Below are 24,978 nucleotides of genomic sequence, written 5' to 3'. Positions count from 1 at the left end.
TGTTTTTCAGGTTTTCTAGAGTCTTGGGAAGACCTCACAACTAATTTTGTTTAGGGATTTTGAATGTTTTATGCTGAGGTCATTAAATTCTTTTGAATCTTGGTTTGGATTTTAAATAAATGATTTTGCATTGAAATAGCAATTTGTATGGCCCCTGGACTTGTGGTTTTTGGCAGATAGCAGGAAAGTGTGTATATGTGGGTGCTCAAGGCACGTGTTCCCTGGTGGTTTTGTTTTGGTGTTGAGAGATTGGCTTGCTTATACTAGAGTCAGGATGATTTCCAAGTCTTGGGGTGACTACTAAAACAGTATTGTGTGAATTGATTCTATGCCTAGCATTAAAGTCATACCTAAATTTAATATGTATTGTTTTGCCTTTGTCCTTTATTTTTTCCCTAAGATCAGAGCTAGATAAAAGTTAGTGTTCAAAGATGGAATTGGTGATATGCTTACTTTCTGCTATGTCTTATGCAGAGTTGGACGCACCTGAAGGCAAATAGAATATTGTGAGCTCAGGGACAGGGACTCTGTATTATCCTGTACGTATCTGTGGGTCCTTCACAGCTTCCTCCTCCTCCTATAGTGGGTTGGCCCTCAGTCATTGGTTTAATGATTGAAGAAGAGTCTGTGCTCCTGCTGAGGGGGCCTTGTGATCTTGAAGTACATGGAAGTTGTTACTAAGGTAGAGAAGAAGAATTAGGGATAGACGGGTGGACTTAGGTTACCATAATGTCGACGCGAAGTACAAAGGATGTTTCCACGTACCTCTTCTGGCCCCCATCAGACTGAGTCAGTGGTGTAGCCCTGTGATGGAGAAAATAAAAGGAATGAGCTGGTGGGAAAAAGTGATCTGAAACAGTTTCTTTCTCCTTACATTGGTCAAGTGAAGTTAAAGTTCTAGTTTATAGTCAGTTATAGACTGTGACCCCACTAAATGTACATCAGAGCGCCTGGCCTGGAGCACCTCTCAGTGAGGGAGTCTCCTGTTGCTCCCCGCTGTGCTGGGAGGCTCCAGCTGCCCCCCAGTCTTCTCTCTAATGACTGCTTCAGCCCTGCTCTGGTCTTATGTCAGTCGCCCCGCCCAGCCCCTTCTGGTGGTTTCTGCTGTGTTGCTGCCTTGTGGTTTTAAATAGCCTTTTCCTGGTTACAATGAGGTTGCACATCTTTTTATACATTTACTGGCCATTCGGATGCACTGTTTTTCGAAGTGCCCATATTTTTCTATTAGGTTATTTTTAAATTGATTTGTAGACTATATATATTCAGAACACACATTCTTTGTTGGTTATGTATTTTGCTGCTGTCTCTTCCCACTTTGTCATATGCAGTTTCACTGACTCAGTGGTTTTTTTGTGGTTTTTTTTTTTATGAATAGAAGTTCTTAAGTTTAATTAGTGCCATTTGTCAGTCTTTTCCTTTGTAAGCTTTTTGTGTCTTTCCCTGCCCTGAGGTCATGAACTAGTTCCTCATTTATTCTCTAAATGCTTTTATACTTTTGCTTTTAACCTTTAACTTTGTAATTCTCTCAGAATTGGTTTTGGTGCATAATCTGAAGAAGGAATCCAGCTTCATTAACCTTTGGACATGCTAGTTGTCCGAACACCGTTCATTGAAAAGAGCATCTTTCCCCCAGCGCTCTGCAGTGCCCCTTTTCTTGGAAATGAAAGGTCCGTGTGTATGTGCATCTGTTTTGGACTTTCTTGAATTCCACTGGTACTGCCCAGTTTAAGTTGCTTCAATTATTTTAATTTTATAACAGGTCTTATTGTGGAACTCTTCCCACTTGGTTCCTTTTTAAGCATACCTTGGCCCTCCTTGACCCTTTGCAGATCTGTATCTGTTTTAGAATCCCTTGCTGACTTGCAAGGAATTTCTTCCTGCTGTTGCTTGGGATGACGTCGAACGTGATCAGTGTGTGGAGAGTCGTTTCTTGTTTTGAGTTATTACAAATAAAGCCTTTGAATAATTTCGCTCAAGTCTTCATGTGACCATCGGCTTTTGTTTTTCCTGGAAATGGTTGGGTCTAGCACTGTAATGGCTGGATCCTGTGGTAGGCCTATGTTGGCTTTTTGAGAAAGTGTCAAACTCTGTCCTGGAATGGCTGAACCATTTCACATTCCTCCCAGCCTTGTGTGAGAGTTCCAGTCACGCTGGATCGTTGGGGCAACATTTGGTATGGTTAGTCTTTTAGCTTTTCAGCCATTCCGATAGGTGTGTAATGGTTTTTCTTTGTGGTTTTGCCACCTGTGTATCTTTTGGTGTTCAAATCTTTCGCCTATTAAATTTTTTTTCTTATTGGTGGGTTCCTTATATATTCTGGATACAAGTCTTTGTCAGATGTGTGCTGTGCTTTTCTCTCATGCTATGGTTTGTTTTTGCATTCTCTCTCTCTTTTTTAAAGATTTTATTTATTCGAGGTAGGGAGAGAGAGTGGGATGGGGGGAGGGGCCGAGGGAGAGGGAGCAGCGGACTCCCCGCTGAGCAGGGAGCCTGCTGCCTTTGGGACTCAATCCCAGCACCCTGAGATCATGACCTGAGCCCAAGGCAGACATTTAACTGACTGAGTCCCCCAGGTACCCCTGGACTGTGCTTTTTCGGTGTCGTAGTTAAGAAATTGTTGCCTAATCCTAGGTCACAAAGGTTTTCTCCTTTATTTCCCTCCATCCCCCTCTAGAAAAGTTTCAGGTTTACATTTAGGTCTGTGATTCATTTTTATTTATGGTGTAGGATATTATTTGTAGGATTCTTAACTTAGTTCTGATTATTTGTAGGAGTCTATTGAGGCATAGAATGAAGATATAGCTCCTTCCAGAGAGCTTTTTTTTTTTTTTTCTTTTTTGCTTCAACCAGTTTAAAGCAGGTTTAAGGCTTGAGGTATTTTGGACCGCCCAGTGCTGTGATTTTACTGGAGAGGTGACTCACCTCTGGTTTCTTTTATCTTGAGCTCTGTAGCCTTTAGGGCTCTGCTTCTGGAGGTAGTGTTTTTGGTTAAACACCCTAAGGGACCCAGCTTTTGATTCTTACTCCTCTTTCCCTGCATGGTTGTAAAAATGAAAGTTGAAAATTTTCAGAATTGGCAAATGACTGCAGGGCAGAGGTGGTTTCTGTGCTTGTTCATCTCTTTGGGTTCCTGATTTCACTTTAATTTTGGCCTGTTCTTTCCTTATTGTCTTGTCAGTTTCTGGTTGATTTTAAGATTTTAAAGTATTCTATTCATCTTTTTAAGTCTTTTTCAGGGGAATGATTGGGCCAGATAACATAGCCTGTAGTTAAGGATACAGGGAAAAGTGTGTTTTATTTCACTGCAGTGTTTGGAGTCTAGACTTGGATCTGTGTCTCCTGTAGTGGTTGCTAGCCATGTGTGGCTATTTAAATTAAAATTAAATAAAATGAAAAGTTCTGTTTGACAGTCACACTAGCCCCAGTTTGGGTGCTCAGTATGCAGGTGTGGCTAGTGGCTACCACCTCGGACAGTGCAGAGATGAGACATTTTCATCGTCATGGAGCATTCTCTTACACAGTGCTGGCCGGACTCTTGACTTTTTCCAAAGTCCGCCTAGAGCAGGAACAGCTAGACAGAGGATTGAGCCTCTTTGACAGGCGTATCATGGAGCCTGTCTCTAAGGTGGTGTGGGTTCTCAGACCGGTATAGGTGGGATCATGGGAGGCTGTGGTGCACTGAGTAGAAAACCACTAAGTACTGATATTTAATTTACAAATACCTGCCTAGTGCTTCCTTAGGGTGTCTGTTTCTTTCTTTTTTTTTTAATTTACAAAAAGTAGCAGTAATTTAAAAATTATCAAAATTAAATAGCGAGTCAAAAATTAAATTTTACCCTTAGCTAAAGTCTCAGGTATTAGTAATCAAAGATGTCTAGGTATCATAGTTTGTGTAGAGACGCAGGTCTTTTTAGTAGAAAGAGCATCTTAACTAGGAAACAGAAGGTTGAGGTACAAATACTGGAGCGTTGTCTTTAGTCACGTGACTTCTGATACTGTCTATATAAACTCTAGTATCTGTGATCTTTGAAGCTCTGCGTGCAGTTACTATGTGGGATGGTGTACACATGTAAAGTGCCAGGACAGTTGACCCCTGAACAGTGCGGGCCGCCGGACCCTTCCCCATAGTTGAGAATTGGCAGTTAGCACATATTTTGTATGTGTATCATATACTGTATTATAAAAAGGTAAGTTAGAGAAAAGAGGATGTTGAGAAAATTATGAGAAACTACATTTACTATGTGGCATGTATCAAAAAAAATCTGTGTATACGTGGACCCAGTTGTTCAGGAGTCAACAGTATTAAATACCTGTCTTGTGCCTGGTGTAGTGTCAGCCCCCAGGGGCACAGACAGGAGGGGAGTGAGGTAGTCAGCATGCAGTGTGATGCCTACAGTGATAGTGCCAGAGCAGAGTGCTCTGAGGACCTGGAGGGCATGTCCCCGTCACGGTCACGCTCAGAGGTCAGCAAACTTTCTCTGTTAAAGGTCAGATAGTAAACATTTCAGGCTTTGTAGGCCACATAGGGCCTGTCACATAGCTGCCTTTTTTTTTTTTTTAAACAACCTTTAAAAGGGTAAAAACCTTGATTAGCCCAGAACCATACAGAAACTGGCTGTGGACCAGATGCCGTGACCTCTGCAGGTCTGGCTGTCTGCAGGGATCTGTAGAAAGAGAGTGGAAGGTGGGAAGCAGGCAGGGCCTCGTGGAGGACATGCCCGCTCTAACGGTGCAGAGGCGGGAGAGGCTGGGGTCTGTGAGACTGGATGTTTTTACTAGTGTTTAGGAGTACAGAAAGGGTTGGGTCGAGAAGGAGGTAGGGTTGATACTATTGACAAGATCAGAGCAGCGTGTGGTTGATTCTGACGGGAGCAGATTCCTATGGCAAGCGGGTGGTTAACTAGTACAAGGGTCGGTCAAGGAGGTGTTGCAGTCATGCGCTTCAGAAGGGAGAGGAGCCAAGCCTTTGTCATTAAGGGAATGGCTGCCCGGTGTCTGTCGCCCAGCTAGTAAAGTGATGGGCAAAGTTCAGATGGTCCAATCTAACAGCCTGTGTCCTTTTAATTCTACAATTACGTTGTACACACAAGTGAAGAAGGCCTTAATTAAGGGCGTGACTGAGGAACTGGAGAGAGGGTGATTTGAAGCCTGTTTCTCAGCCAGTCTCCAGGCTCTGACCTGGGAAATGAAGAGCCAGGGCTGAGAGAGGGGGTGTCCAGAGCAATTCCAGGATGGCTCCCAGATTTCTCCCTTGGTGAAAAGTCCATGAAGATCTTTTTGTTTTTAAGTGCTTACTGATCAGACTGTTTGTTGCTTAAGGAGGAAATGCTCTCTCCTAGGTCCATGAACCCCAGAAACGGTACGCAGAATTGTGTGTATGCACATGAGCTGTTTTCCTGGGGTAGGATGCTTGGGCTTTCGTCCCATTATCAAAAGTGAGCCCAGCCCAAGGCGGGGGCACTCCGTGTTATTGGACTGTGGATGTCTGACACTCTGCCCGGGTGTGAGGCTGTAAGGGAAAGCTAAGCATCCAAATCACAGGACTGTTACTGTAAGTGTCATACATCCCAGACCGCTACATAAAACACAGGCCCATGAAGCTGTCACCTGAGCCCAACTGTACCAACCGAGGTCTACCAGCCAGCAGTGCAGATGTCTCCCCTGGCCTCCGAGAGACAAAACAAGGCCCGGTTTTTGTACATAGAAGGCCAGCCAGGAGAGTTTGGGACTCTCGTTGGCATGGATGTTTCAACATGCTGTTGTACATGAGATGAAGCTAAAGTTTATAAACTATTAGGAATATCTTAACAGTCCCATGGCTCTGAGAGATGGACCAGTGTCACTTTTAGTTGGCTGTGTTAGTTCCAAAAAGGAGTGTAGTTTTTCTGTCCACTCAGAAGTGCGTTGATAGTTAATAGTTGTAAGACAGTACCTAACTCGTCCTGTTACAGTTAGCTCTTCCGTGAACAGATGCAGGAGGAACTGGGCAGCTGGTGGTTTATGTTCGCACCAGGCAGATGAATGTGGTGTCCTGGAGTCTAAACTGGATTGGTTCATGTTTGACATTAGCGTTGTATGTAATTTAGGAATTACAGACTCTGGATTATAGCAGTCCGTGCAGAGATTTGCTGTTTTTGGTGATATATGGCTGCCCTATAGAAGTTGAGTCTTACAGGGGAGCGTTTGGAAATGGGTTTATGTCTGAGAAAGTTTCCCTTTTCCTGTTGACAGGACTGTGACCTCCATTAAGGGCCAAGTGTCATGAATGGCAAAGATCTAAGAAATGATGGAATTCAGTGATGGTGTAGACGTTAGAAGTGAAAAACCCTAGGCTGTTTAAAATATCACCCTTAAGATTTCAGGCTGGGGATAATTGTGATTCCAGTGTAGGTAAAAAGTTTGGTGTCTCCTTGGCTGTGTCATGGCAAAAAAAAGCTTTGCTTTCTGCTTTGGGAAAAATACATTAGTTGTGTCCTAAGGAATTGACTTGATAAAAGAGGTAGCAGGAGTAACTTAGTTTAAATGCAAGTTGTCTACATATGAATTAATTTTTGTCGGGTGACGGTTGATGATTTGGTTGGTGAAGAGTTGATGTTTGATTTTCGTCTTTGAGTCTGCCCTTTCAACTATTTCATTGGAAATTCTAAACTTTTCCACTGGGTGTTTGCCTCCTTTATTTTTATTGTTTTAGGTAGTCTAGGATTTTAGAGGTTGATCTAAATTTAGGGATCAACTGGTCCGGGGCTCCCACTTTAGAGATGAAGAAATAACAGGGTAAGGCTCCTTGGGTAAATGGCTCCTTGATACTGACAGAGGAGAACTCTCAAGATTCTCTCAGCTGTCTTGACCTTTAGCTCACGGGTGATCTTTTTAGTAGATGAGAAGGGTATGAAGACAGCTTCTAAAACTCAGGTTTCCTATTAACTGTCAGGAGATTGAAAAAAATGGATGTAATTGAAAAATGGGTGAGAAATGGACACCGTTGAATCCGTTGTTCACACTGTATCCAAGTAACTTGTGGTTTGCATTCAGTCATTTATTTCTACATTGTCTTGGATATTTGAGGAATGACAAAACAAATCTCACACGTGTATATAGTCTAAGTTTTAGAAGACTAATAATGCCAGTTGTTCTCACTTCTCTACCAGATTTAGAGCGTTGTCCTGAGTCACTCTTGACTCTTGAGCATCTTGTCCTGATGGGGATTCATTAAAAAGAAGACAGTCCTGGGGTGCCTAGCTGGCCCAGTGGGTGGAGCATGTGGTTCTTAATCTTGGGGTTGTGAGTTTGAGCCCCACGTTGTGTGTAGAGATTACATAAGTGAGTAAGTAAGCAAGTAAATTAAAAAAAAAAAAAAAAAAAGACGGTCACTGCCTCAGGAAGCTTTTGGGTACGTCAGTGGTCCTGAAAGTAGTGTATGTAAGAATCACCAAGGAGAGTATATGAGAGATGCAGGCAGGGGGGCCTGGTGCCTTAGTCAGTTAAGCGTCCTACTCTTGTTTTGGGCTTAGGTCATGATCTCAGGGTCATAAGATCCAGCCCTGTGTCAGGCTCTGTGCTCAGTGTGGGGTCTCCTTTCCTGCCCCACCGCCTCGTGATCTGGCTTTTTCTTTCTCAAAAAAAAAATTTTTTTTAATGCAAATGCCTGGTATTATCCCACAGAGATGTTGGATGATCATTGCTGATGTGGAAGCCTGTCACCTGCATTTTATTTATTTTTTATTTTATTTCATTTGTTTTTTAAAGAATTTATTTATTCGACAGAGACAGAGACAGCCAGCAAGAGAGGGAACACAAGCAGGGGGAGTGGGAGAGGAAGAAGCAGACTCCCAGCGGAGGAGCCTGACGTGGGGCTTGATCCCATAATGCCGGGATCACGCCCTGAGCAGAAGGCAGACACTTAACCGCTGTGCCACCCAGGCGCCCCTGTCACCTGCATTTTAAACTAGCATCTCCTCGTGCTGAAAGAACACTGCTGTAGTGTTGCTGTAAGTACGTTGTAAATCATCAGGACCTAGAGTTTGGGAGGCCCCCAAGACTACCTGCAGGTTCTGTGGTTCACTAGAAGGACTTAGAGAACTGCGAGAAGCCATTATCCTCATGGTTATGGTTTATTACAGGGCAAGGATGTGGACAGAAGTCAGTGAAGGAAAGGCACACCGGGCAAAGTCCAGGGAAGACCAAGCATGAGCTTCTAGTTGTCCTCTCGCAGTGCAGGTGTGCTGACTTCTCCCAGCACCGATGCTGCCAACCAGGGAAGCTCACCTGAGCCTTGGTGTCCAGGATATGTATTGGGGGTTGTCCCATAGGCACTGCCTGCATGGCTGAGTTTAGTCTCCAATCCCTCTGGAGATCAAACTGGTGTTGTGTGTGGCCCAAGGCTCCACCAGAAATCAAATTGTTAGCATGGACTGTCTGGTGTGGCCGAAGGCCCCCAGCTAAACAAAGACCGCCTTATCAGGCAGGGGATTCCAAAGGCTCAGAGGTGACTTCCCAGGAGCTGGGCAATGGCCAAATCTTCCCTGGGGCAAGCTTAATCCTTTCCTGCATACAGCCTAGAAAGTAAATTGTTATTCCTGTCATTACTAGGGAGTTCAAGAAATTACTGCTTTTGGGGCGCCTGGGTAGCGCAGTCCTTAAGCGTCTGCCTCCGGCTCAGGGTGTGATCCCGGCGTTCCGGGATCGAGTCCCACATCGGGCTCCTCCGCTGGGAGCCTGCTTCTTCCTCTCCCACTCGCCTGCTGTGTTGTCTCTGTCACATAAATAAATAAAATCTTCAAAAAAAAAAAAAAAAAAAGAAATTACTGCTCGTAGGTAGAAGATACATTGCAACCACATGTAGTGTAATTTGCCACAAAACTAAAATACCAGAATTTCTGCACCCAAGTGACGATGTCTCAAGAAGTGTGTCATACTTGACATCTGTCGTCATGTTTTCATCAAGAATTTGAGTAAAGATCAGGAGTTAATGCTGGGAGACCGTTCATTTTTAGAATCAGGATTTGAAAATACTTCGACAGGTTGTAATGAAGTGCTAAAATCAACAAGGTAAAATTTATAAGGAATAAAGGTAAAATGAGAGACTTAAGTTAAAAAGAAAAAAACAGCTGAGAAGTTAAAGATATGTGGTGTGTGCCTTAGCTGTACCTGTGGTCAGAAGATCTGGGGAAGATGACTGAAACGGATCGGCAGGCTTCTTTGTGAAGGGGCAGATGGTAGATATTTTAGGTTTTGCAGACTAAGAGGCAAAATGAAGGATATTATGTAAGTACTTACATAACAGGAGAGAACACTAATATATAAAATTTTTATTGACAGAATTTCAAATAATAGTTGAGTATGTATATATATATTATAATACAGGTCTAATAAGAATGGAATTTTTTTCGGGGGAGGGTTGGATGACATGTTTTGTAATTGGAGCTCACAGGTAGTGTTCCGTATCATCACAACCAATGACAAATGTTCAGTCTCGGGGCTGATATGCACGGAAGGTTACAGATGTCATCTCTGACAGTGTCCGCATACTCGTAGGTGCTCTTGCACACTGATACCAGTTCGGAAGCATATCATTTCAGTTTAGTGTATTCATCGTTTGGCAGACATCGATAGAATTCACTAGATTCTTTTTGATGTTTGCCTTTCCACACGTCATTACAGCGCAGATTCCTCTCTCCGATTGATGGTCTGATGGAAGTGCCTCAGTTGCTCGGTGAAGTGGGTTTGAGATACGTGAATTTTCATTGTACTTGCATTGAGGTTTGAGAAATGCCGCTGGAACTGTAGTTTGAGCTCAAAACACATCTGCTACACGTTTGTGTGGGGACACAAATCCACTTCTCTCTTTAACTTTTAATTTTTTTCATTTTTAATTAGCCTCTATGCCCAGCGTGGGGCGTGAACTCCACCCTGAGGTCAGGAGTTGCACGTTCCTCCGAGTGAGTCAGCAGGCGCTGCTCTAACTTGTGGCGGCGGGGGAGCCGTGTGGCCGCGTCGGACGTTGCTGGTGAGTAAGATGCTTGCAGCCACTGAAATGCCGTCACTGCCCGAAGTCCCTCATATGAGCGCTGCTGTGCCTTGTCAATTTAGGCTGAGCTCATGAAGAAATGTTAACATGTAGGAGCAAAAGCTAATTTCCGAAGCAATTGAGTGTTTGGTAATAGTGATGAGTAAAGGGGGGGGTCTTTTTCAAGTAGATTTCAGTCTTGGCTCTGCGGTTGAAAAGTCACAACAGAGCCTTGCACAAACCATTGAACTGCAGTGTGGTAGGACAAGTCAGGCTATTTCATGAGGTTGCCGTTGGTGTTACTGGCTCAGTAACACATGATGGGTTCGAATACTTTCCACAAAGCTCCTGCTCATGAATGATAGACTGAATAACCGTAGTTTAAATGCTTTAAGCAACTTATATTTTCATCATTGTAAATTTTCCAGCTAATCCTTTTCCTGCTCTGCAGATATTTTTACTGTCATCAGTTATAATGTGTCTTAGCAGATTCTACTCCAGGTTGTATTAAATCAGGGTTTTCTTAATATCTTTAAAAGTGTTCTCACCAGCAGTTCCACACTGACTGCCCTCAGAGGCCCCTTCTTCAGTCCCATTGACCCCTTGAACAAACAGCCTAGCAGTGTGGGGAACACCTGTTGGCTCAGTCCTTCACCTCGTTCCTTCACTGACTCTCTGTTGTCATCTATGTAAGATGAGGGACCATTTAGGGTTTGGAGCAGAGAAGCGATGCCGTCTGATCTAGGCTTGGAATCGGTCTGCCGTGGTGAGCGTGTATGCTAGGGTGGCAGGGCTGGGAGCGGGGAGGCCTGTTCCGGAGTGCTGTAGTCATTTCGGTGAGGGATGGTGGCTCCGGTCACGATGGTGTTGGTGAGCATGATGGCGAGGGGACAGCGTCTGGGCCTCTTTTGTGGGAAGAACCAACATTACTTGCTGACAAGACTGGATGGGGAATGTGGGAGGAAGACAGGCGGCAGGGATGACGTCTGTTGTTTCTCGCCTCAGCAGCTGGAAGGCGGACGTTGTCGTGAACGGAGAAGGCTGTGTGTAGGAAGGTTTGTGGAGGGGGCGGGCCAGTCAGCACCTGGGCTTGGAGGTGTCGGACGTTTCACTGAGTTCTCTTCGGTGATGCTCCACTTCCCCAAGGGGCCTACAAGCAGGCCCGGCAGAGGGTACACCTGCCAGGGTTTGGTCAGGAAAACCCGGGCCATTCTCGACAATTAGTCGTACGGGGAATTAGAATCCATCCCTACCTCTGGGAGGGCTGGCAGAGTTGAAGAGAATGATGTTTCTCTTCATTTTGCCCACGTTGCCTCTTATTAGCGTTCACTGCCCGCCGCCCTGAGCTGTAGCGGGAAGGGGTTTTGGGAGAAGTAGCTCTGCCGTCTCGGTGATGCGCAGGAGCAGGCCGCGGTGGGGCTGCGGTGCAGAGTGAACAGCGGTCAGTCCAGCGCAAGGCCAGGCAGTCGGGCTGAGCCGGAGGGACAAGTTTTAGCTTTGTTAGCATAGAAGCAGCATTTGAATGAGCTTGCCTGGGAGGTAAGCATAGCTGAGAGGAGAAAGGACAGAGCCCTGGGCGACTCTGGAAGGAGGGAGCCATCGGTGGGGTAAGAAGAAAATCACGAGAACATGAGTGGGAGATCAGCTCTTGTCAGTTGTCGAAAGGACGAGCCCTGGGCTCTAATGATTGGATTGAGCAGTGCAGAGGTCGTTGGTAGTCTTAGAGGGAGAAGTTCGTAGAGTGGTGAGGGCCAGAGCCAGTGGGTTTAAGAGAGAAAAGGAAAAGAAGAATTTGCGATATCGAGTATGTTGTGTGTATGCTTGTTTGTGGAATTATTTGTACAGTAGTTGTTTTAAAGTCCCTCTGGGCTGATTGTCATATTTGTTCCCTTCTTGATATTGGCTTGTGTTGATTTTCTCCTCCCACGGGAATTGACGCTTTTCTGGTTCTTCCTATGCTGAATAAGTTTGGGGTGTGCCCTCCCCATTTAGGATATCATGCAAGGAGACTTTCCATTGTATTGAAATCTGCTGATTTTGGTCGTGGTTTAAATCCAGTCTTGCTTCCTAATCCCCCCGCTGCAGTTTACTTTTCAGAGTGGTCAGAGAGCTTCTGCAGTTACTCTTTCCAGCCTTCCTAGTTGCTCTTTCTAGGAGAGGCAGGAGGGAATGTGCTTCGTCTTCCTTACCTAGATCTGGGACCCTTCGCTTTGCAAACTGCTTCCATTTGTCCAGGTAGTGATCTCCAGTTCCACCGAGGCCAGTGATGCCCGCACGACCGTGTCTCTTGATCACTTACCACTCCCAGGCCTTGCAGGAGATTTCCTGCTAAGTACTGCACGCATTTGGGTCATGGGTCCTTCCTTTGGTGCCTCTCTCAGGTAGACAGAATGACCCTTAGGTATACCTTAGTAGCCCATTCGTTCATTTGTGTACAATTGAAGCGTTGTCTTGTCTTGAATATGTTAACTGTGCCTATTAATTAATTTGAGTAGAATAGTGTTTCTTTCGTATTCTTAATGAGCCTTTGCGCAGTGGAATTTTCTATGGATATTATTTACAGTGTAGAACAGATGGTGGTTAAGAGGATGGGTGTTGGATAGGTCTTGCTTTGAACCTCAGATTCGATTCTTATTCCCTGCATGTTGACCAGGTTCCTTAAGCTCTAAATCTGTTTTCTTACCTGTTAAGTGGAGATTATCATAACTCTTTGACAAATGTGACAGAACATAGTTCTTAGTACATGGCTAGTTAGGGAAGGATCAGCCTGAGGTTCAGCAAATACAGTTCCCAGTGATGCAGTTATTTCTGTTGTGGGGATTTAAAAGCTAATCTTATTCCCTGATGAGTTTGACCAGCGTATCTAAGAAGTGCAAGCAGTTGGTATTCACCGTGTACTCTGCATGTAGAACGGGCGATTTATTGTTGTTGTTGTTGTTCCTAATACCGGTTTTTCAGCAATTAGTAATATTGCCTCTTCATTTCCCTAATGTATTCACATCATCAGTAGCTTACTACCGGTTGGACCGCAGACCCTGTACCATGCGCTGGCACACAGATGAATGGGATGCAGTGACCTATGACCTATGAGCTGCTCCACTGTCTAGTATTAGAATGTGTTTGACTAGAAAATTATTTTGAAGCGTAAAGAAGCTTTTGTTTGCCCAGATAACTTTAATAATCATGTTCGAATTCTTTATACATTTTTGGTTTTTCAGAAAGTTTCTTCTGACCTGTGTTCTTCAGAGTACAGGTTACTACGGCTTGCCTGAGTGCAGAAACCTTTGGTACACTGAGCTTAGAGGAAGGGACACCTGTGTGAAGTGGTTATATATTTTGGACATTTGAGACCTTCACAGATAATTTAAATGGTTAGAATGTTGTGCATTGAGAAACAGTGGTTTTGGGCTTTATTTGGCAGTTAGCATCAAGCGGACCATTTCCTGCCAGGGGCTCAGCCTGCATGGTTAATTCAAGCCGGAGATCTTCTAATATGGCAGTGTGTCATGTTGACTGTTACTCAGCTTCAGAAAGAGTCTTTCTGTCATGTTTGCTTTGGAAAGCCCAAATCATGTCCGTTGTTTTAACAGTAATAATATCTGGGTAACTTGGGAAGCCAGAATAGCATCGTGATTCTAAGGTAAGCTGGTGTTTGAATGCCTGATCTCTCTCTCCCTTGTCTGCTGTGTGACCTTGGAAAATGTCTTAAGTTTTTTTGGACTTTGTTTTCTCACATGCAAAATGGAACAAGAGTAGTAATCAGTTAGGGCTGTGAGGATTCCAGAGCTGGTGCTTGTAAAGCACTTGGGAGAGACTGCTATGACACCACACCCTCCGCAGATGGCAGGTTGTCACTGTTGTCCGGGTGAGTGAGAGGCGGGTGTCAGGGACTGTCCAGGTTGGACTGTGCACTGAAACGAGACGATTAGAAGCAAAGTGATCGTGTGGAGTATGTTACCTGTTCAGGAAGCATAGATTCAGAGTGTGTTGTGACTGGTGGGAAATTCTCATTTGCATGTTAGGGGGAAGAGAGTTCAGAGTAGCCTGAGGACCCCGTGTACGTATAAATGTCCCCACTTATGCCAGAAATGTAGAGAGTGTCCATCTTACAAATACCTTCAAGGAGCTGGCAATTTATTTCATTGTATAATGAGCCAAGTTTAATTTTTCTTTGTCTGGAGCAAAAGAATTTAAGCATTTTAATTATAGGATTGGGGAAATACCTAGTTTTCTGCCCTAGTTGAACTAGTTCAAATTGTTATGCTTGTATTTTAGTAGTTCCATGCTGGACGTGGCCCTAAGCTGCCTGCAATTCAAATGGCAGACATCCAGCAGGTCCAGTGTTGATAAATGCGGTGTTGCTATCTGCTTGAATTCTCCTTAAAATAGAAACTAGAGTGAGGAGCAATTATAAGGCCCTCAAAGCCAGTGTATACGCTCATTTATTCATCATTAGGTCATTCACGCATCAAGTGCATGTGTTCTGATCGTGTGTTTTAGGTGTTCGGTCCAGTGCGCGCTGTTGGTTATAGAGTGGCGAACAGAAACCAGACGTGGGGAGTAACTGGGCTGTCTTGTGTTTGCGGTTAGTAAGGAGAATAAAGCCAGTTCCAGCGGACTCGCAAGATTTCCCTGAATGACATTTTCAGGTTTATACTCCTAACAGACAAGAGGCAATAAACGAACAAACAAACAACGACAGTAGAAAAAGAGGGCTTTTAAAGAGCAAATGTTACGTGCTGCAGGCACTGGGGCTTTTTGACCTTCACTTTGGTTTTATTTAATAGTGCTTTAAATATTTGTCTGGGATGGCGGTGCTGAGGCTGCGGAACTTAGGCTGTCGTTGTCCCCAGAATCTTGCTGTTTGGGTGGAGGAAGACAGAAGACACTGACAGGCCCGATTTAACATCCGCTCTAGTTTGTTGCACAGGAAGCTCCACCACCGGAGAGTCCTGCGTCTCTCTCGTCTATTGCCTTGTGTCCTGGGGCCGTGCATGGCATTTGTCAGCCACTCCACAGATACTGGTGTCATGTGAAGGCGTGCTGAGGGGTACAGGAGAGAGGTGTCTCACCTGGGGGAAGGGCAAGGCTCCCACCGCACATGCGTCCAGGTTAGCCCGGGGAAGAAGGTCCAGGTGGAGGAGGTGTCGAGGAGGGCACAGGTTGTTCTGTACACCGAAAATGGCTTAATGTTGCTGCTTTGTAGGATTCACGGGAGATAGCATGACAGTCAGACTGGGCTTGATCATTCAGGGACCGACAGGTCATATCAAGGAGTTGGGATTTCCTCTTCTTCAAAAGGAGTAATTCTAAAGGACTAGAAACCAGGTGTCCTGATACCCAAGCCGGCACTCTTTTCATATTACACAATGCATACAATGTCAAGCAAGTGTCATCAGGTCTTGGGTTCCATATCCATTAGTGATAGCCGGACTATTAAAGTTCTGTAAGCCCCTGGTGAACTTTTCATCTTTTGGGGAGAGTGAGGATATAGGAGAAATATTTGTTTTCTCAGGTGTGAAAAAAAGTTGAAACTCTTTAAAGGCAAGCAAGGTCCATATGTCTTTGAATTCTAGTTCTCCGGAAGGATAGCAGGTATGTGTAGTAGATACTCAGTACCCGAATAAATGCAAAAAAATACAAAAACCCTTTGCTTTTGTGTATACTCTTGTAGCAGGCGTTGTACTGGACTCTGCAGGGTGATAACTGGATGAGAAATGATCCTCTCCAAAAGGTCTTTACAGCCGAGGAGGGGAGACAGAGAAGTCAGTCAGTGATGATGGTACAGTGGGTAAGTCCTGTGATAGAGGTGCGCCCAGGGCATTATGACAGGTACTCATCTTTCTTCAGTCCCCCACATTCTTTTTTTTTTGTTTTTAAAGATTTTATTTATTTATTCGACAGAGATAGAGACAGCCAGCGAGAGAGGGAACACAAGCAGGGGGAGTGGGAGAGGAAGAAGCAGGCTCCCAGCAGAGGAGCCTGATGTGGGGCTCGATCCCATAATGCCGGGATCACGCCCTGAGCTGAAGGCAGACACTTAACCACTGTGCCACCCAGGTGCCCCATCAGTCCCCCACATTCTTAACCCTTTTTATACCTATTGTAATTTACCCCCTACCCCAGACCTATTTTCCCCATACCTTCCAGTAGCCTCTTAGTAATTTTTCTTCATGGTCATACAGACTCATCTCTTCTTCACATTTGATTTCTGGCAGACAGTTTCCTGGAGATCTCCGTTCTCTTCTTTTCTGAGCTGCTTGCTCCTTCGGTCTTTTATTGTGTTGTCCCTGGATGTTCCTTTGTTCTCATCGTTTGGCTTTTGTCCACAGTTGGATTTTATGTTTGTGGCAACTCTTGTCTTTGTCTTTCTTCACTGACTTCTTCCTTTTGGTGGCGTTAATTACTTTAAAAAGATAGTACAGTGTTTTTGGGCAAGTTGAAGACAGCCTTCAGCATTCCCTCCTCTTGAGCAACACTGCTCCGGCTTGGACTTGTTTCTCTCTCTCCTGGTGCACAGCCACCATTCTGGAATCTCCCTTCATCGTCGTCCTGGGGATTCCCTTATCCCTTCTAATGGAAGCTCATGCCTTGCTCATTTTTTTGTTGATGCTCGTGTTTTGGTGGAAGACTTTCTCCAGGGGCTTTCTGACATAGGATGCTTAGGAGGCAAACCTTTTGGGACCATGCATGATTGAAACTTGATTGATGGTTTCGCTGGGTATAGAGTTCTGTATTGGAATTCATTTTTGTTCATAAATTCAAAGATTGCTCCATTGCCTTCTTGTTTTCATGTTACTGTTTTAGAATTCAGAAGCTATTCTCATTTTTCCTTCGTATGTAACTTTTCCCCCCTCCCATCTTTAGAAGCTTGTAGGAGTTTTACAATTTGTCCAAGTCTTTTGAAATATCGTGATGGTGTACCTTGTGTGGGTCGGTTTTCATCCACTGTGCTGCATATTCAGCGGGTCCCTTCATTCTGGTAACTGGGAGTTTTCAGTTCTGGGAATACTCTTTGGCATTACTGTGCTGAGGTTTTCTCTCTTGCTTTTCCTTATTTTGTTTTTCTGGAAGTCTTATTATCCGGAACTTGGCTGTCCTGGGCAAAGGTTGTAATTATCTTAATACCTTTTTCTTCTTCTTCTTCTTCCTTCCTTTGCTCCTCCTTTTCTGCCTTTTTTTTGGGGGGGTGCTTTTTTATTCTCTGTTCAGGGAGAACAGAGAGAAACTTTTCTTTAGTTTATTATTTCTGATTTCAGAAAGGTTCTTTAGATTTCCAAGAGCTCTTTTTCTATTTTTCTAGAAGAACATCCTGTTTTTCTTTATTGATTGCAGTGTTGTCTTACCTCTATATTATTGATAGTTTGTGTAGTCTCTGTTTCTTTTAGGTTGTTTCCTTCCTTCTCCTGTCTGACGTGGTGGGGCCCTTTGACTTTTACATCAGGGTATTCTGGGTGGGCCATGTGTTGGGGGTCCCCAGGGTTAGTATCTTTAGATCTGTCTTTTGGAGCTGATCAGATTCCCCAGAAATATTCTCCAGTCTCTTTCCGGCACAATTCTGACTTCAGAATCTGGAAGCCAGCGGTGTGCGTGTGTGGTCTGTTGTAGGAGAGCTGGAGAATTCACTGTTCACTGTATATACGGTCATTAAGTCCAGCTCTGTTCAGTGCAGCTGGGCTGGGTGACTTCAGTCCATAGACGCCTCTACTTTTCCGGGGAATGCCCCCTCCCATCTTCTTTCAGAGTGAGGGGGCATCACGTTGTGCCTGGCGTTGAGGTTCTGGTTTCAGCTTCCATGGCCTTCCCCGGCTCCTCTGTATTTGGGGCTATGCCTTCTTTACCCCCGTTCTGTCTACACTGCTGCTGCCACTTCTGGTCTTCTAGGACACTGCTGTGCAAGTGGAAGTGGTTCCCGTGTGTTCCAGTGCTGAATTGGGACCTGGCTTTCTTGGGCCTGCTGCCTCATTTACTCTACTTCAGTCTTTTATAGTTTCTGTCTCCTCCAGGTTTCTTCTTTTTACTTTTTTGTTTGGGTCTCAATCTTCCATGTTAGAAGATTTCCTCAGTACTTCAAAAATCTTGGCTTTTTTCTCCTTTCAGTTCTCCCTGTGCTGTTTCAAACATTTTTTAAAAAGATTTTATTTACTTATTTGAGGGAGTGAGTATATGCACAGGAGAGAGAGCAGAGAGCACAAACGGGGAGGGGCAGAGGGAGAGGGAGAAGCAGACGCCCTGTTGAGCAGGGAGCCTGACCTGGGGCTCCATCCCTGGACCCTGGGATCATGACCTGAGCTGAAGGCAGATGCTTAACAGACTGAGCCACCCAGGCGCCCCTGTTTAGATCATTTTATTTTTATTTTTATTTTATTTTATTTATTTATTTTTTTTAAAGATTTTTATTTATTTATTCGACAGAGAGAGACAGCCAGCGAGAGAGGGAACACAAGCAGGGGGAGTGGGAGAGGAAGAAGCAGGCTCATAGCGGAAGAGCCTGATGTGGGACTCGATCCCGTAACGCCGGGATCACACCCTGAGCCGAAGGCAGACGATTAACCGCTGTGCCACCCAGGCGCCCCTGTTTAGAGCATTTTAAAAAAATATCTCTTTAGTATAGTTTTGATGGAAGGCAGTGGAACAGATGTCTATACTCTGTCATTGTATCGTGCACTTATTAGCCAACCACACCCTGTTAATTTATGATTTTTGATATGTTTGAATAGTTTCCAGTTGCTTCACATGTATTTCTTTTCTTTTCTTTTTTTTTAAGATTTTATTTATTTATTTGACAGAGAGAGATACCAGTGAGAGAGGAGACACAGGCAGGGGAGTGGGAGAGGAAGAAGCAGGCTCCCAGCGTAGGAGCCTGATGTGGGGCTCGATCCCAGGACTCTGGGATCACGCCCTGAGCCGAAGGCACACGCTTAACGACTGAGCCACCCAGGCGCTCCTTCCTGTGTGTTTCTTAAGTAGAAATAGGTTTGAAGACAGGGACGTGGTGCCCTCTTCTCACCCCTCATCCCAGGCGTTGCCCAGTAGGCTTGCGTGGGAGGTGATGGAACTGGCTGAGGGGTGAGTTCAGTAGAGCTTCAAGAAGTGAAAGGAAGGGGGTTTTAATGCGCATGTTGTCTCTCCTTGTCAGGTTCTCTGAGGACTATGGAAAGAGGAAAGAGAAACCGGGAGCATTTCCTTTAAACCCACGTTTGATTTCTTCACAGAGTTACCGTGGCCTTCAGAACTGTGAGTATAATTCTCTTGCTACATTTGTGTTTTGGTTTTTCCTTTTGTTTTGATTTTTCTTTCATCTGTCTTAAGGTTTCCTTGACGTATACTAGAAACAAATAAAAGCTAGTTGATTTTGCAGAGTAGGTGAGGGAAGAAATATTAGTTGTTTAGTGCCTTTTATGTGTGGAGAGAAGCAGGCAGGATGACAGTCCTGTCCCTGATAGTTGTGACAGTAGCAGCATGTGCCCTAGAAGAGTGGCCCAACACCCTCAGCACTGGGCCATCCAGCTCCTCAGGGAGTCTCTGGCAGTAATCCCCTGAATGAGGCTACACTTTGCCCGTTTCACATTTGCATAAATGAAACAGAGGTTAAAGGTTACTAAGTTAGTAAAAAGCAAAGCTGGGATTCAGACTCAGTCTGGCTTTGGAGCCTGTGCTTTTTACTCGTGTTTTATTCTTATGGGCTCTGGATTCAGATGTTGGCTTGGCTGCTTACTTACTAACTCTTCTCTAACTACCGAAACCTAGCTTTCTCTCCATGCGAACTCTTCACTGACTACTTTTTTTTTTTTTTTAAGATCTTATTTATTTATTTGACAGAGATAGAGACAGCCAGGGAGAGAGGGAACACAAGCAGGGGGACTGGGAGAGGAAGAAGCAGGCTGATAGCGGAGGAGCCTGACGTGGGGCTCCATCCCATAACGCCGGGATCACGCCCTGAGCCGAAGGCAGACGCTTAACTGCTGTGCCACCCAGGCGCCCCTCTTCACTGACTACTTAAACCTAGCTCTTTGCTCTGACAAAGGGTGCTGGTGATGGGACCGCTCTCCCAGGGTTGTGGTGAAGATGCCATAAGAAATGTGAAATGTGCTCAGCATTCACAAATGTTAGCAATTGCTATTCGGTGGCAGTTCCCCCACTTTAATGAGAGGAAAACTAAGCCCCAGAGATTGGGTTATTTGTGATTTGTTAATTTGTAACCTTGGCACTTGTGCTGCACTCCACAGTTGGGAGGTTATAGAATTGAGATTCTATTCCAGTTTGTCTTATTTCCAAAGACTGTTTTTTCTGGTAGGCCTAGTGGTAAATCGAGGACAGATCGTTGATAGAAGATTCATCAATCTGTCTTGTGGTATTAGCATTGGTAAGATTTTAGCAATACATTGCTTTGGTGTAAAAGCCCCATAAACTTAGACTTCATGGATTCAGAATTCAGAATCATTATAATTACGTTGAATTTGACTTTGGCAAGTGTGTTTGTCTTAGATGTCCAAGGGGCAGGACCCTGGATTGTTTTTCCATTTCCTTCTAGGGGTCAGTTCACTTTCCTCCTTTGTTCTCCTTTCTCCCCCAAACCCACTTTTGTTTCTGCCAGGATTAGGTATTAGGGAAGGGAAGGAAAATTGTGTCACGAAGTTTCAGTTTCCAAGTAAGGCCTGGAAGTCTTGCTCCTTTTCTCTGATTCCTTCTACCCTTTCTTGGCTATGAGAGGCACCTGTTCTGTGTGCTGTGCCAGGTGTGACTCTGCTGTCTTTTGGAGAAGGCCATGCCCAGCTGTTTACATCCCTTGTCTCCTCCCCACCCTCCCTGCACATTTCGATGTTTCTTCCTGTAACAGTGGGCTATATTTATTGGGTACAAGTCTGTTTCTGCATCTTTAAGGGCAAAGATTTTGTTATTTCGTTTCTGCATGTTTTCTGCTTGACCCATGGGTAGTTTTCACTAAAGGCTGGATGAAGTAGTGTTTAATGCTTGCCACAAAATAAGTTCTCTTTTCTTAGTGGATCCAAACAAGAGGGAGAATATCAAGTATAACTTTTCATCAGCATTAGCTATTAAAAATCGTTCGTCATGGTAGAGCCCAAGACAGTTTCATATTTAGCAGAAGTTACACAACATTTGTCTTCTTAATGTGATGTGCAGCGGAACGAAGGCCTGACAGGGAACTGAGAGCCCGTTCTTGGCTCACTGGAACTTTGAGCACCGGGATATAATCTGCTGCTTCTAGTTTGGCCCTCCCCTCCCCTCCCCCCCGTTTGAAAATATGTAAACCCAGGAAAAATACCTTATAACCAGTGTTTCTATAATTGTTTCCCCCAATTCTGGACAACTGGTGAGGCCACACGAGTAAGCCTGGCTTTGTACAGCATCGACTTAATGGTGTTCCTCTGAGATCTGGGTTCCTTGATGTACCTGAGTGCCCTGGTCCACTTGAGCCCCTGCAGGATGGATCAGGTTCTTGGTTCTTGATTTGTTTTGGGGTGTTGCATTCTTAAGGCAGAACTTGGGATGGAGGTGTTTTACAATCAGAATTCTAGGAAAGCAAAGCAAAGTTTTGGAGGAGTTGAATTGCTGAAATATGTATGGAGATTATTTTCAGGGTTAATGGGGTGTGCGGAGGCAGTAGACAGAAAGGAAGGTTGCCCGGAGACCCATCTGAAACCCCCCATTTGGTGAATAAAGATAGCTTATTTAGCGTCAGGGCAGCTGAGAACAATCGACATAGATTGAACTGTGAGGTTCTGGGGCTGTTTGTCCAAACAAAGAGTCACTAGGGTAAGGCGGTGCTGGCTGTCGGCTCCGGAGGGCAGCTGTCCCTCCCTCAGTGTTGAGCCCTGAGATTCGGCTGAGGTTTGAAAGGCTAGTGTGTTGGGAATAGACACTGGTGGTGGGGGTTGGAGGGTGGGGGAGAGTAGAGGACAACCAGGAGATTGTCGGCACGCTGCTCAGGGAACCAGGTGAGCAGCAGCGGAGGCTGGGATTGGAGCAGGAAAACTGGAGGTGGTGAGAAGCAGTTGGGCCTTGGATGTATTTCAAAGGTAGAAGCAGTAGGATTTGCTGACAGATTGGATAAGGGGTGTGAGGACAAAGGGAGGAGTTGAGTTGACTAGAAGGCTCTTGGCCTGGGCAACTAGATGGGGGGAAGGCTGTGGGTGGAACTTGGTTTAGAGGGTCAGATGGGGAGCTCACTGTAGGCATTTTAAGTTTGTGATTCTGTTAGGGATCCAAGTAGAGATGTCATGTAGGCAGTTGTAAATAGGCATTTGGAGCTTGGAAGAGAAGTCTGAGCTGGAAGTGGCCATGAAAACGCAGTGATGGTCTGTGGTCACCGGGGGAGTGAGCACAGAGAAGACAAGCAAGCCTGAGCCTCGGGTCACTCTGCCATCGAGTGCTCAAGGACGAACATGAGCAGTGTTTGGCACAGAGCAGGTGTGAAGAAGACCACAAGCACTGGCACCATGGGAAGAAGGGAAGAAGTGTCCAGGAGGAGGATGTGATCAACTCTCTGAAGTGTCAGGAAAGGTCATGATGAGGACTGAGGTTTGGCCTTCGGGTTTGGCGACTTGGAGGACACTCTGGCAAGTGCTTGGCGCAGTGTGGGGGCGTGGTCAGAATGAAAGCCCGCCTGGACGGTGGTGTGAAGGGGGAGAGGGTAGTGAGACAGATTGCATCTGGGTGACTTAGGTCCAGGGAGTACGGTCATCCTCACACTTACTCACCGTCTGGGTGCAGAGCAACGCAGCCGGGTCCCTGAGGTCCGTGGTGGTGTTTTCATGTCACGGGCGGGGAAAGGTCAGGTTCAGAGCTTACAGTAGCTTTCTCAAGAGTACGGAGCCGGCAGGCTGACGCCAGGTCTCAGGCCATGCACGCTGTCCTCAGCTGCCCTGCGTCCTGAGGGTGGAGAGACAGTGTTGAAGGGGGAAAGGGGGTAGCGTGGTTGAAAAGTTGTAGGAAAACGCTTATGTCCTGCTGGAAGTGCTTCTGTTAGAGATTCTTTTTCTTACTTAGAAATTTCACTTCTATCAGAGGGTGGTACGTGCATGTGTTCAAAAGTAAAACAGTGTTGAATGGTTCATGCAGAACCCAGCGGGCTCCTGTCCTGCCTCCACCATCCGCCTCCCAGAGCTGCCTGGAATCCTGCTTATCTGTTTCTTGTAGCATTTCTGTCCACGGTTCCCAGCAATATCTATGTAGAGGCAGGGCCATCGATGCGTCACTTTTAGAAAAAGTTACATTTTGAACTCCCATCTTCCCCCACATAGTTGTAGCACAATTTTTGTTTAGAGCCATAATTTGGCGAATTGTTTTGACTTTGTTAATGTTGCTCACTCTTGAGCTGGTGAATGTAGCATGATTACATTCCCTTTTAGTTCCACTTTTTGTTTTCCTGTTTTCTTGAGCTTAACAGTTGCCACTTTTTTTTTTTTTTTTCTGTTTGCTTGATATTCTTTAGAGTTCTCACTCTCCCTGACAGTAGGGCCTCTTAATAAAATTTGCCATCTGCTCATGTGTATTCCTTCTGTCTTCACCCCCAGGGACATCTGTTTTCTTGCATGCTGGACAGGTTACTCTCCCATGGTAGCAGGGTTGAGGTGCGTAGGGCAGATCCTGCAGGAGCAGGCGAGACCGGGTAGAGCATTGTGATGGGGAAGACAGTGATGGGGAGCTCAGAGGGAGGGGGACGGTGTCCTCCTGAGGGAGCAGGTCCGGGCATGGTGAGTGGGGCTGGCGGTAGTTGGGGAAGGGCATTCTGGGTGGAGATAGTGAGAAAAAGCAGAGCGGGACGAGATCGGTTACTTTTTGTTAACCTACAAAGCCTGTATTGTGGCGTCTCGCTAGGTGGTACATGTTAACTTAGTTACTGACTCTTCCTTTAAGACCTTTAAATAGATTTCCATGGAAAATGTGACATTCAGATCGTTAAACATCTGTCATAAATTTTTTATTTTTTGAAAGATTTTATTTTTTAAGTAATCTGTATACCCAGTGTGGGGCTCAAACTTACAACCCCAAGGTCAAGAGTTGTACACTCTACTGACTGAGCCAGCCAGGGTCCCCCGTCATAAATTTTAATATTTTCTTAAAACCTGCGCATAGGATATATCAAGACACTTAAATCCAAGAGATCATCTTAAACTGTTGATTCCATGTATTTGTTCATGGAAAAATCTTTATGGATATCCCGTCACTGAGGCGGCCCAGCCTCATCGTGCAGGGGTGCGAGTTGTAGATTGGTGGTTGAGTCTCTTCCTATAGCAGCACACACCGCATTCTAGCTCTCTCAACAGATGGGCCTCGGTTGGGCTCCCAGGGCCTGATCGCTTCCCTGGGAATTAATCTCCGTGGGCCTCTGCCACTCCTCTGGGATCGTGGCCATCGGGTCTGACAGCTTAAGTTGCTAGTTGACTTGTGGGGAAGACAGATTAAAAATACATTTATATGTGAGCTTGTGAATTTATTTTATAATTGTATTTATGTAAATAATCTGGACATCTATACGTTTACAGTAAAAGGTGTTAAATGCTTTTCAGAAGAGTGATGAAGTTTTAGGAGTGCCCAGCATGAGGGAACAGCTCGTGGTGCCTGGCACACAGTAGCCCCTCAGTGAGAATGAATGCTGAGCTCCAGTCTGTCCCCCGCTTGCCCTGATGCCAGCGATGTTGTGAGACACTGCCTCCTCTGCACGGGCCTCGCCCTCAGCTCGGCTCTGATGGGCTCCAGCCTCAGCACTGCGGGCTGGTGCCTCTTCATGCCACACCCCCCCCCCCCCCCCCCCGTTATGCTTTTGTTTCTCCTTTTCTGCTTGGAACATTCATTCTTTTTAAAGGGGAAACTTTGAGGGTTCTGCCCTAGGGCATGGCTCTGTGTGTGTGTGTCTGCCTGTCTCCCTCTCTCTCATTTGGACCACAGGGCTGGGCTTTGGCATCTTTGTGCATCAGCTCTGCACACACAGGCTTAGCTGGTAACTC

The 24,978-nt window shown here is 45.3% G+C and overlaps 1 protein-coding gene across 1 annotated transcript in view; it reads left to right on the top strand.

Annotated features, from left to right (window-relative positions):
- Nucleotides 1-9,499: 9,499 nt before the first annotated feature.
- The window catches only part of LOC125281956 (focal adhesion kinase 1-like), a 54,637-nt gene continuing 39,158 nt past the window's right edge, over nucleotides 9,500-24,978 (top strand). The window contains exons 1-3 of the mRNA XM_057312878.1: nucleotides 9,500-10,006; nucleotides 15,681-15,797; nucleotides 19,146-19,243. The gene's annotated coding sequence lies outside the window, so the exon portion shown is untranslated. The remainder of the gene's footprint in view (nucleotides 10,007-15,680; nucleotides 15,798-19,145; nucleotides 19,244-24,978) is intronic.

The sequence above is a fragment of the Ursus arctos genome, unplaced genomic scaffold (genome assembly GCF_023065955.2).
Source record: "Ursus arctos isolate Adak ecotype North America unplaced genomic scaffold, UrsArc2.0 scaffold_16, whole genome shotgun sequence".
NCBI classification, from domain to species: Eukaryota; Metazoa; Chordata; class Mammalia; order Carnivora; family Ursidae; genus Ursus; species Ursus arctos.
The sequence above is the reverse complement of the archived record's forward strand: the minus strand, read 5'-3'. Positions and strand labels throughout refer to the sequence as shown.